The 13,179-nt window shown below is 41.9% G+C and overlaps 1 protein-coding gene across 3 annotated transcripts in view; it reads right to left on the minus strand.

Annotated features, from left to right (window-relative positions):
- The window catches only part of LHFPL3 (LHFPL tetraspan subfamily member 3), a 244,267-nt gene that overhangs the window by 130,748 nt on the left and 100,340 nt on the right, over positions 1 to 13,179 (minus strand). The window lies entirely within an intron of this gene.

Raw genomic sequence — 13,179 nt, forward strand, 5'->3', positions numbered from 1 at the left:
TTTCTTCCTAAGTCAAAGAATTTAAAGTCGTTACATTCTCTGTCATTTAAATGGGAATTTCAAACAGCCTGAAACTAAAACATTTCATCATTAGACTATTGGCTGCACACAGCAGAATGAAAGGATTTGCTTCTGCATCACAAGATTTGCTCTGGGTTCTAGTGCAAAGCTTTATGTTTTGGATAACTTTGTCTCTCAAGACCTGAAGGTCAAATGTTGTACCATATTTCTCTGTATTTCAGAGAACTATGCTTTGCCCTCTTGGAAGCATGAGGAGGCAGAATTGCTATCAATTAGGAGCCGAAATGCCTATGATTCTATAAGAAAAAAGCTTATAAAACTCATTAGTGGGTGTCTTAAAATGTATTCTTTTTGCAGCTAATTATTTTGATTGAAAGCTACAAATAATTTTTAAAATAGCAATGCAAGATTTCATTACACATTCTTAATTATATGAGTATACAAATACCCTAACAAAAGCCTTTGCTGTTTTCTTAACCAAATTAAAGCTTTACATGAAAAAAAATTTCATAAGCAAGGTGCATAATTTTCACTGAATATCCATACCTTCTGAAAATGCCCCAAACCAACCATTAACTTCTTTCTTAGAGAATTTCTTGCCATTAATTATGTGTTAGATGTGCAAAGGAACACTGTAGCGAAAAAGAATTCAACTGTAGAAATTACTTTTTGTGTCCTATTCCTCTGTTAGAGATTCCAGTTGGGCCTTTTGCCAATAAAGGACCTTAAAACTGACAGAAAAGCATTAGACACAACAGAAATCCATCACTACAGAAAAGCCTGGGAAAAGGAGATATGACAAATTACACAGGCTAAATCTGAGCAGCCTGGAGCCCCCGCAGATCCTGTGAAAAATGAGGCGTGTGGATTGACAATACAGGTAGCAGAATGTCTCTCTCCTGAAATGTAGACTTGATCCAGCTCTCAACCATTTTTGTGTAACAGACAAGTGAGGCCAATAGTTGTGTAAAAAACTAGCATGAATGAGATCAGAATAAAGGGCAAAATGTCCTTTGATTAATTACTGCACTTCGCAGGATATACAGACAACTCATGTTAGTGTGGCTGCTCCAGTACAACAATGCTGTGGTGAGACGAGATCTGGGACTTCAGCTGCCCCTTGGGCAGCAAAGGTGAGCAAAGGGAAAGTGGGCACCTGCCACTGGTAGGAGCAGGGAACCCAAGTCACTTCCCACAGAGGAGAGGGATGATGCTCTTACCCTGCCAGGTGAAGTTCTGCAATCACAAATGTGAAGGAGAGAAGCTCATGTTTTATCTGGTACAGCAAGAACCAGGCAAGGAAAGGTGGAACAGCTCACTCAGGATGATACAGAAAGCGTATTGCAGCAGTAGGTTTTTGAGGAAGGGAAGTTTTCCCTTTAATCCCTCATTTTACTACCTGTTTTTGGCATAAGGCAGCACAAGTTTATTCTCTGGCAGTTTATGCTGAGAGGTCTCTTGTGTTGGAAAGGAGGTGGAGGAAGGAGCAAGAGGAAAGGCACACTAGTACTCCAGGCAGAAATGCAAACTAATAAAAATGATGATGATGTTAATAATAATCCAATATGTGAAATAACTACAGCTGACATATGATCTATTGATTAAAGTCTTTCGTATGACAGGATGTCAGCCAGCAGAAATAGGAAATCAATACCTCATTTAACAGCAAAGAACGACTCAGCCTCCTCCAGGCCAAAGAGAGACAGGGCTGCTTGAGCAGACAGTATGAATTTATTTGATCTACTTTTGTGAAAAAGAAAGGTTTAATTATACTAAAGAATGAGTTTCTTTGAATCCAGTTGGGAGGGGGAGTTGTTAGGAAGCTTATGAGCAATTAGTCAATCTAACCAAACAACAGAAGTGTTCATGCATTTCAGTGCTTGTTTCTGGGATGTCAGGATTTTTGGATAAACCAATGACTGCACTGGTTTATTATTATTATTATTATTATGTACATATAACAAAGGCAGGAAAAGTAATGTTTTCAGGATGTGCATATTATTTATATATTTGCTGCAAAATGCAGATTCTGCCCCAAAAATTGGTTGTCTGCCACTGGGACACAAAAAACATGTCCATGAGGAGGCCCTGATGGAGGAATGTTCTTCACACTGGATATGAGCACATTCCTCCAGGGAGGAGCACATGAGTGCATCTATTGCTCCTGGGTCACAAGAGTTTTCTAACCCATGCTTCCAGACATATGCACAATTGGGAGATTTTTGTCCTATCTGTTTTTTTTGGGGGTTTTTTTTGTTTTTTTTTTTTGAGGCAAGTATTTTAGTTCTAAGGGTTTTAGTCTTAATTCCTATGAATGAACCTCTGGTGAAAACAAAACTAGAAATAACTCATGCATTTTTAATGGCGAAAGCAAGACAGCTCAGGAATACAGGATCTGTGGATGGAGTAGACATCACATGACATTTTTATAACTGAGTTGTGTACAAAAGATCTGCTGCTTCATGAGCCCAAAGTTACTGAGATTCACGATGGACTCAAAAGGAGATAATTCTATGGTTTGCAGGTTGTGATTTGTGGGCAGATTATAAGGAGTCATACTTGCCTTATTTCTCTTCCTAACCAGAGAATAAAGCAACAAAAAAGACATGAATACAACAAAGCAATTTGTAAAACTACACAGGAAAGCTCTTCACTGCACCAGAAATACTGCATTTTCATGCATACAAACCACAAGTGATCTGCACAGAAAACTGATTCTCTACAGTTTCACAGAAAAAAAGGTATTATACATGTAGTTTCACAAGAGAAGCATCATGGTTTAGCATAGTTTGGGTTTTTAGTTAAAGAGGGCTCCATCAGCCACAGAAGTGATTCTTTTGCAAAGAGGTGCTTACAGCTTCCTCTAGAACCAATCAACCGGCTAGTTTGAACATTGGCAACTTTTTAAAGCCACTTAAGAAGCTCGACACGCCTCTGTGATCCACATCTAAGAACAAACAAAGCCCAGGAAAGCTCTCTTGCTTCTGGCTTTTGGACAGGTAACTGGGGGCCCGCAGTGCGGCCCAGTGAGGCTGGGCCGGGCCCTGCTCGGGGTGGGTCGGCCACGGTGCGGCTTGGATAAGAACTCAGCTGCTTCTGCTCACTGGAAAATAAGTAAGTAATGGATATTTTGAACCAAACCACTACAAGAAGGTTTAGCACGAGCACACTTTCCATCCAGTATCTCCCCACCCATTTTTCTTCTCCCCCACACCTTGCTCCTTCTTGTAATCCTGAAGGAAGAAGAATGTTGGGGTCTCCTCCCCCTGCCATGGAGCCCTGGGAGAGGGGCCCTGGGGGGGAGGCACGGGGTTTCCCTGCCCCTGGTCAGCCTCGTTCCCCATGGGTTGTTTTGTGTTCCCTGCGCGGGCAAGGACCCTCGGGTCCCGTGATTGCCTCAGTTCCTCGGCAGAGCCCCGGCCATGCGGCTGGAGAAATAAACATCTCTGAAACATCTATCAAGAATCGGTCGATATATATATTCTTTCCACGGGCCTCGTTGACTGATACGCGTGTTGCAGTTTCCCCACTGTAACAGAAATCCTTCAAAGGCATGCCTGTTACCCAAGGTGCAGGGTGCACATGTGAAAGTGTAACACTGAGGGACATGAAAAATGAGCACCTCAACAATACTGCATGCTCATCCCTGGAAGGGAACAGTGACAGCCTTGATTAAATTCATTATTTCATCTTTGTCCGCACCACTTAACCTTGCCATCGTGTAGCTACTGGTATTTAAGTTGCCAGGATGGCAGCACTTGGGCTCCCAGTCAGTAACAAGGGGTTGAGGGAGGGACTGAAGAATTTTCCACCACATTCCTTTTTTCTGTGTACATCTCTCCTGAACACAGGGTTCCTCTCCTGAACAAAGTTAAATTCCAGTTGTTTCTTTTCAGGAACTGGAATTAATGCTTTTTCTTTATTCTGTTAAATAGTCTATTCCTTGTTTTAGCAATTTTACCAGGTGGGTTTTATTTAATATATCACTTACTACCAATACCATGGTCCCCTGACAACATGGCTGTAAGTGATCTTTTCCTGAAGCTTTGTTGACAATCTCAGTGAAGAGTCAAAGATCAAAAAAGCAGGAATGCTAAATACCCTGTTAATCAAAAATACTGCAGCTAAAATTGACTGGCAGTGTATTCTGGGGAAATCCACAGAGTCACTGGTAATCCTTGCCAGTTCTCTGTTTTAAAAGAGGTGTTTGTTTCCAGAGCAATAAATGGTTCACAAAAATAAATGAAAAACAGACAATGGAGAATTAATGAATCATAATTTCAATATGCAGAGATGAGGATGAAAGCTCAGTGTTATGCAAGCATACATTTTTATTCTGCTTATTTTTGTAGCATACCCAACAAGGAGTTAATTTATTCTTGGTTTAAGCAAAAAAAAAAAAATATAAATTTAAGTTCACACTCTTGACTTGATTTTGAAGTTTTACTATAAATATAACTGTTTTCTATAACTATCAATACCAGGCACCATGTCCAGAGTATTGCACATTCTCAGTATATGGTACAGCAAACTAATTAAACCCTATCCTGGACTCCTAGGAAATGCAATAGCCCAAACATGTAACAGGCTCACTAGTTATAAGGACAACACCAAGTCTCTGGGGCCCTTGGAAAAGTTCCAATATCTAAGTTGTCTTTTCTTAACAAGTGATTAGCTCATAACAATCATGACCAGAGTACATGTGCCCTGGTTTCAGACAGGGCCGTGGTTCAGAGAGCTCCCTCATTGCAGCCACGTGTCCAACATGCAGTGATGTGAATCCTCATGATCCGCTTGCACAAGCACACTGGAATGCCACGACCTGCCCCTCTAGGGATGGACTCAAGCCTGAAAGGAGCTTTGGAGCATCATTCCCTGTAAAACCAAGGCTTCTCTTGGGATTTGCAGTCCATTTGCTGCAACATTGCAAAGAGCAACTCTGGTTTTTTAGCCTAATATAGGCAAGCCTACTGCTTTAAAAAACCCCCAATAATACTGTTATTTTTGTATGGACATCTAGAGATTCAGGAATGCACATGTTGAAGCATGTGGTAATATTGCCTCATCTTAGAGACAAAGCACATGATTGTTTTAGTTTCACCTCTACAGCCCAGGCAAACCAGTGCTGAAGTGGAGTGGCATCAGCCTGTGTAGCTAAGGTTGGGATGTCCCAAGCAGAGCTGCTGTAATTGTCCTAAGAGTAAGTACTGGATCTGCATGGAGGATGACAAAGGTGACAATTATTTTGAATAGGAATGAAAACAAAACCTGAGCTATTTTTCAAGGCCTGAAACCTGAGCTGCTGGCTGAGCAGGTGCTAGCTGGGACACAGACATGCAACACAGAGAATTCCCTACCACAAACTCTCCCTGCAGTAAGGTCAAGAAAGGCACAATTCAAGGACAATAAGACATGGAAAGCTGTACTTTGCACAATTCCATATTAATTTCTATTCTAGAAATTTCTGTAGTAAGTTACAACTTTATTGTTTTTAAACTGTGTGATGGAAATACTCTCCTCCTTTCACAGCCAAGGAACCCAAGGTATGCAGACTATCAACCCTGTATCATGTTTCACTATAGGCTGTCCAACCTGCCTCCCAAAAAACCTGCCTGCAGCTCTGCTGGCTCCATAGAAATTGAAAAACCTTTGGGCAACTGCCAGAGGACTTGAAAGCCCCCCACTACACACTGCCCCGAAGACGTCTCAGTTGGCATAACAGCAGCAATGGAAGATCCAGCACATCACCAGAGTGTGGACCAATTCAGAATACTTCATGCCCTTGGCCACCATCAAGCATGCCTATGCTCAGGTCTCCAAGCCTGGCCTGGCAGGTTCTGTAGCTGGGGCAGTCCAGCCACACCTTCGCCACAGAAGCATGATCTTCCCAGTGCAGAAACTGGACATGAAGTGAAATACAGCACTACCCAGTGAGCACCTACCTCATCCTTCGGACTCTTTGTGACTTTCTAGGATTGTTCTTGAAACTGTACAGTTTGAATATTTCATGCTGTATTGCAGCATACCAGCTGACATCTCAGGAGGAATTTTTGAATCCATATAAATTAATTATCCCTCCTACCCACAGATCATTTCTTCAGCAGGCTTGGACAATTTGTTCATTAGCTACCAGTTAAAAATCACCTAGTTTTTCCCTTCAAAGCTATTTTTCCGTTAATATTGTGTATGAGTGTTTTCTGTATTCTTTTGCATAGATCAACTATTTTGTTTATAATTTCTTGAAGCTTAAGTCTAAAATACCAAGGCTAGACATAGAATCACAGAATTACTTAGGCTGGAAAAGACCTCTCCTTGAAGGAGGCTTATATAAAAGATGGGGACAGACTTTTCAATAAGGACTTTTGCTATAGGACAAATGGTAATGGTTTTAAACTAAAAGACAGTAGATTCACACATGACATGAGGAAGAATTTTTTTACTATTAAAAAATAGTAAAAAATTAGTTTTACCAGTGGTAAAACACTGGAACAGGTTACCCAGAGAGGTGGAGATGCCCCCTTCCAGGATACACTCAAGGTCAGGTTGAATGGGTCTCTGAGCAACCTGGTCTAGCTGAAGATGTCCCTGCTTATTGCAGAGGCATTGGACTAGATGGCCTTTAAAGGTCTCTTCCAATCCAAACTATTCTATGAATCTATGATTCTGACTCATGCCAAAAGGCATATGTATCATATACTAAGAAAATGGACTTTCTGGGTTCAGCAAATGAAAGGCAGCAGAAGCAGCTGCTCAGGGACTGCAGATGGCACTGGGGAAAGGCGGTGCTTGGATCAAACACCTGCTGAAAATGAGAAATGGGAAGGTAGAAAGCTTACGGGTTTTGCTTTCATTACGGGTCCAGCCCCAGGCAAGATTGACATATACTGTTAAAGTGTTAAAGTGTTTCAGTGTTAAAAGAACTTGCATGGTGTTACACAAAGTGTACATGCTGTCATGGCCATGCACAAGTCAGAAATGAAACTGAGAAATGAACAAATCTGAATGTACCTGCCCTGTGTCTGAACAGACAAAATCCCCTCCAGGGCCCTACCAGCACACCTGAACTTTGATAACCCTGTGATGTTCTGCCGAGCACAGGCTTCCAGCTGTGGCAGTGACTTTCTACCAAACTACAAAACTCCTAGCTAACCATTAAATTCTGTTAGGGCTGGAGTTGGATGGATGTTCTCAGGACAGATGTTAACTGTCCTTTTCCAGTTGCAGTTGAAGGGGGGGAATCAGCCAAGTACTGGGTGGGATTTGTGAGCCCTGGGGTGTACTGCCTGCCCAGACCTGCCTGGAGTGCCAGGACTCCAACCCTGTAACATGCCTGGGATGTACAGAAACTCCCAAGGAGAGATAGAAAGGGCATGAGTGAGAAACACATGGCCAAAAGCATCACCTTTGCATTTTCTAAAAAACTCATGCAATGTCAGCAGTTAAATCCATAAAGCAATCGCAGAAGGCAGGACCTTTTTTTCTAAAGCAGAGGCAAATTGCTGAAAGTTTTCTTCTTCCCCATGCTCAGAACAAAGGGCGGTTGAAGAGAATTTGTAGGGCAGCTGGTGAACCTCCTCAACAAAAGTGTAAGGCTGACTTTAATGTATTCCTGTCACAAGCAGTGAGGAGGTTTATTAAAGAGCACTGTACTCCAAAACCTCCCTTGAAGCTGTTAAATCTGATCTTTGGTTCTTCAACATGGTTATAAAATACATGAAGCCAATTGGCTGCATGGCAGCTGCTGTGGTTTTTCTGCCCAAGTTATGCCCCCACCATCACCAAAGTGCTTTGCCCTGGGAAAAACACCATCTCGGCAGCAGCAAATAACCAAGACCTAATTTCTCATAGATCAATTCTTTGTTGCTAATGACACAGAAGGAGATGGTTATATTTGGTCACCTCACACCCTGTGATAACATGTGGACCAGAACACCAAACCAACCTGCACTACACTGCAGCACAGTTTCCTCCATGGCTTACCTGCTGCAAAACCTTGCAGGGAAGGAGGTGATGAGAGCGGGGAACAGGGAAGGAGGTATTTCTAACTGGTTTGAAGCATATATAGGGATTAGGCATCACAAATACGGATTTAATTTTCAATTTTGGCTAAAACTATTTTCATGCTCAGTTTTTTTAAAGAAAATTCTATGTTGTCTGTCCAGTTTTCACAGGAGTCTCAGCCTAGGTAAAAGGCAACTGGAAAATGGTTTGAAGGAAAATCTTGATGTGTCTTACAGGAAGTCCTTCAAAGCAGGGCTTTAGACTTCATAGTGCTAATAACAAATTTTTATTTGGAAACTCTTATTGGATCTTTCAGAAGAAATCAGTACAGAAGAGGGAGTTAACCTGTGTCCATATAACTATGTGTCACACAAAGCACCAACATTTATTTTTAAAACAACTCTCTGCTTATGCTGAATACGCTCCCTAATCATAGGACTTTAAGGAGTATTCGTGCACTTGGTCCTTTTGCAAATGTCAAGATCACTAAGGGATTAACTGTAACATTTTATAATAATTTTTGCTTCTCAGCAGTTCATAAGAAAATGCTTACACCACGGGAATTTCACTTTTTAAATTTTATTTGCCAGATTGTGAGATCAAACAGAGCCACACCAATTATCTGCAACTCTCAAATGACGGACACGCAAACAAAAATGTTTGCAGCAAAGCAAAGAAAGTGCCGAATTTCTTTGTAATGCAACAGAAAAACAAGGGTTGCAGCATTTTTAAGTGCTTTGATTAAAACTCTCAGTGGGACAATACATCAGGTGTTATTGCAAGGTCAGCTCTGCTGAATGAAGCCGAACCATATTCAGTCTCTGGTTTTGCAGTTATGTATATCCTTATGTCACTACTTGGGACTACTGAAGCACAAAGCCAGAGTGTGGTGTGCTCAGTTTGTCCTTCAGTTGCTTCATAAAGCAGCAAAACCAGCACCAGGTAAGGCACAGCTGCACCGTGAGATTTGTAGAAGACTTGGAAGAAACTACTGAGCTTTCTCTTGGGAGTACTCTTGGAGGACAAAAGCATCAACAGGAAAAGAGTGGTCCCCTACAGAAGCACATGGATAATAAAGCAGCCTCCAGAGATGAACCAGAGTCACACTGATGGCACATTGTCACACTTGACATTTCTTCAGGATTCCCTACAGCCTGGGGGCAGAGTGGCTGCAAAGCTGCCTGGTAGCAAAGGACCTGTGGGTGCTGGTCAACAGTGGCTAAACATGAGCCAGCGTGTGCCCAGGGGTCCAAGAAGGCCAATAGCATCCTGGCTTGTATCAGGAATAGTGTGGCCAGCAGGATCAGGGCACTGATTGTCCTACTCGGAATCAGCGAATCAGTCAGGCTGAAAGGGACCAAGTGGGATCAAGCAGGAATGTCCCAGAGCACAGGATTGCATCCAGGTTATTAAGTATCTCCAGTGAGGGAGACTCCACACCCTCTCTGGGCAGCCTGTTCTAGTGCTTGGTCCCCTGCACAGTAAAGAAATTCTTCTTCATATTCCTGTGCATCACTTCCTGTCCTGTGATTCTTGTCCTATTGGTTGGCACCACCAAAAAGAGCCTGGCTCCATCTTCTTGGGCACCCTCCCTTTAGATACTTATATACTTGGCACTGATGAGGCTACACCTTTAATCCTGTGTTTAGTTTTGGGCCTCTCACTACAAGACAGACATTCTCATGCTTCGGTGTGTCCAGAGAAGGGCCAACAGAGCTGGTGAAGGGTCTGGAGCACAAGTATGATGAGGAGAAGCTGGGAGAGCCAAGGATGTTCAGCCTGGAGAAAAGGAGGCTCAGGGGAGACCTTATTGGTCTCTACAACTGCCTGAAAGGAGGCTGTGGCCAGGTGGGGGTCAGTTTCTTTTCTCAGGTAACAAGCGGCAGGACCAGATGAAATGATCTTAACTTGCACAGGGGAGGTTTAGATTGGATATTAGAAAAAAATTTCTTTGCCTAAAGGACTGTCAAGTATTGGAAGAGGCTGTCCATGGAAGTGGTGGAGTCACCATCCCTTGAGGTATTTAAAGGACAGCTAGATGTGGGGCTTGGGGACATGGTTTAGGGGTGGACTTGGCAGTGCTGGGTTAACAGTTGAACTCAATGATCTTAAAGGTCTTCTCAAACCTAAAGATTCTATGATTGCAATGAAGAAAATATGCATGATCAGCTTGGACCTCTGAAAATACCCACTTTCAGTGCAACTTTATGGGTGTTGTAACTAGAGCACTGCTGATCTGAAGAGTGCAGTATGTAGTTATGCAGAAACATCGTTTACACCCTTACAGCCCAATTGCATAATCGTAGTGCTATATAAAGAGCTTCTCCACAGGGGACCCAGCAGGCACACTCAACAGTCCCTTCTTACATGCAAAATAAGGATCTGAACGGTGACATGCAGTGAAGCTTGAAATGTGAAAACAGCACACCAAAAGTTCAATATGCAATTAACCATAAAAGCAACACTTCCTCAGTTTTTAGAAGCATTTATAATATGATGTTTGAACTGATTTAATAGTATGGAAAAGACAGCAACTGACAATATCTCTCAGAGGAACAGGATAAACAGGTATATTCAAGTCACATACATGTGACAAAAGTTGTAAGTGGGAAATAAATGATCAAGATGCTCAAGATTTTCAGAAGCTGACTATAATTTTAAGGATATTTGGTGTAGTCAAGTTGCAATAGAGGCCTGTTTTCAGAATGTGGTGAGTAACCCTTCTCTGACAGCAACATCACTGTGTGGCATCTCAAACCACGTACGCGGGAACTGTGACATCCTCAGTGACAGTGCTTTTTGATGACAGCCACCAGAAGGACAAGGTGCTCAGAGGCAATTGTCTCGGGTTCCATGAGTGCTCAGCTCCACGTTTGCTGGGACACAGACTGCTCCTCTGCCATTTCTGTGTGACCTGAGTGCAGCCTGAGCTTACCCAGACTCAATTTAAGTGGGGATACATTGAATTAAGTTTTAAGAATGTTCTTTCAGGATTGCTCCATTTTTTTGTTATCAAAAGAAATAAGAACTGCATGGGAAAGGACAGCTAAAACCCTGCCCTCAAAGAATATTTGATCATTTCTAAAAAGATGGATAAACCATGCATGTAGAATACAGAAAATCAAAAAGATGAAGAGCCTCAGGGTAAGGGAAATTTGTGGAAAAGCTTCTGTCTTTGAGTTCCGATAGAAAGACTGACAGCTTTAAATTTTGTGAGATAATCCAGATTAACTCCCATTCATTCTCTCTTCTCCATTTCTTCCCTTCCTTCACCTCTCTCAGCCTGCCACCTCTTCTCTAGCATAGCTTAAACTTCAAATTCATCATTTACTTCAAATTCTCACACCTGCAAGTTTATTTCACTCTTCTGAATGGAAGCAAATGAATTTTATTTTCATGGCTCACTCTCCCAATGCCTTCTGCACGGTCTGATACATTAATTCAGATTATCATTCTGTGCACTTTTTGCATTAATTCTCAACTGACTGACCCTCTTCATCTGTAATTATTACCATGAAGGTTTTGAATATCATTAAACTCTTCTCACCGACTGCATTAACTTTAAAAGGTAATTTGATTAATTCTGCAAGCCACTGGTAGATGGAGATTTAACGCCTCATGGAATTTCTGCATTATCAGTATTTTGCAGCAAACAGATCTGAAAGATAAACAAAATCCTTGGAGACCAGATGAAAAAGGTTGGTTGTTTTTGTGAAAGATTTTAAGTAATTTTGTTAAGCTTAAAAACAGTGCTCTAAATTGTTTTTCCCAGAATTACAAACAGATCATTCCTCCGCATTCCCCCACAGTACTGATTTAATAACTTTTCATTTCTATGAAACGCATATATTTCCAGAGCTCAGCCAAAGGTTCTTCACTTGGGAAAACACAATGTCTGTGAGGCAGCAAAAGTTGTCAACTGATAAATTGTAGAACAATATAGCCTGCCAAAATAGTCAACATGTAAAGACTTCACCTGTTCAAAACTTTGTGGAGAGCAAAGGTGCATGCTAATGCAGCATCAGTGGCTGGTGTCACATACAGCTGATGCTGCTGTGTTTAAATAAAAGTACTGAAGGATGGTAAGGATGGTAATAGTGTAAAATATGGTTATAGCATTGCTGAGCAGCAATGTATTGCATTAATGACCCAGTGTAAACAGCTGCAGATGGCAATTCTTCAGCAGAGATTTCCCCATTCTCCTCAGGCATGTCCGACGCCTGTACTGGCAACAGCTCTTTTCTGTGTCTACTACTTCAAGGGTAGCAGAAAGCAGTATTCATTAAAATTTCATAAACGTTAGTAAAGGCTCAAATTACAGATTAGAGTAGTGAATTAGGGCTACATGATTCCTTGTGTGGCATATATTGAAGGGCAATGAAAATAGAAGTCTCCCAAGGAAAATGAGTTGATGGAGAGGCAGCACCCATAGAAACCGTCCTTCTGACCTGTGCCACAGCACATCAGCTCCAAAGACAAACTGCTAGCCCAGCGAGGCAGAGCTGCCAGAGAAAGGATGAGTTGAGTGGTTTGTTTGACGTCTAGTAATAAGTACAAATTTGTGTCCTTCATGGCACAAGTAGCAGAAAAGTATCATGACATTATCAAACACTGTGATACTCACAAGACATTGACTTTTCAGAAAGCAGTAGTTGCTCGGGTCAGGCAAGGTTAGAAAGGCTGCAGGTGTCCAGCTTCAAAGAAAGATGTGGGAAGCCTTAGCACAGGTCCCTCTACTCTGCTGAGGAGCTGCATTTAAGCAGAGGATCCCACACTTGATCTCTGTCTGAACTGTGCTACAGGAGAGCGTGTACCTCATCTCACAGCTAGGCTGGGTGCAACACTGGGAATGTTCCCGTGCTGCTGAGACTGATGACGATGTTATCCAGAAGGGCATGAAAAAGGTGCATAGGGAATGATATTTTTTCTTTTTCTAGTAATACAACTGTGAAGCGAAATACTGGGAAATCATCAAGCAGGATGTTTATAGCACATAAAGGGAAAGATTCTTTTCCTCCCTACAGAATGAGTAATTGAACTGTCAATGCAACACTGCAGAATGCTGTAAAAAAAAAATATACAGATTAGAAAATAGACCAGACAGATCAATTTACAGAGGATAAATTCATACCCGTATTCCAGGCAATTGACTAGATG

The sequence above is a fragment of the Corvus hawaiiensis genome, chromosome 4 (genome assembly GCF_020740725.1).
Source record: "Corvus hawaiiensis isolate bCorHaw1 chromosome 4, bCorHaw1.pri.cur, whole genome shotgun sequence".
Classification (NCBI taxonomy): Eukaryota; Metazoa; Chordata; class Aves; order Passeriformes; family Corvidae; genus Corvus; species Corvus hawaiiensis.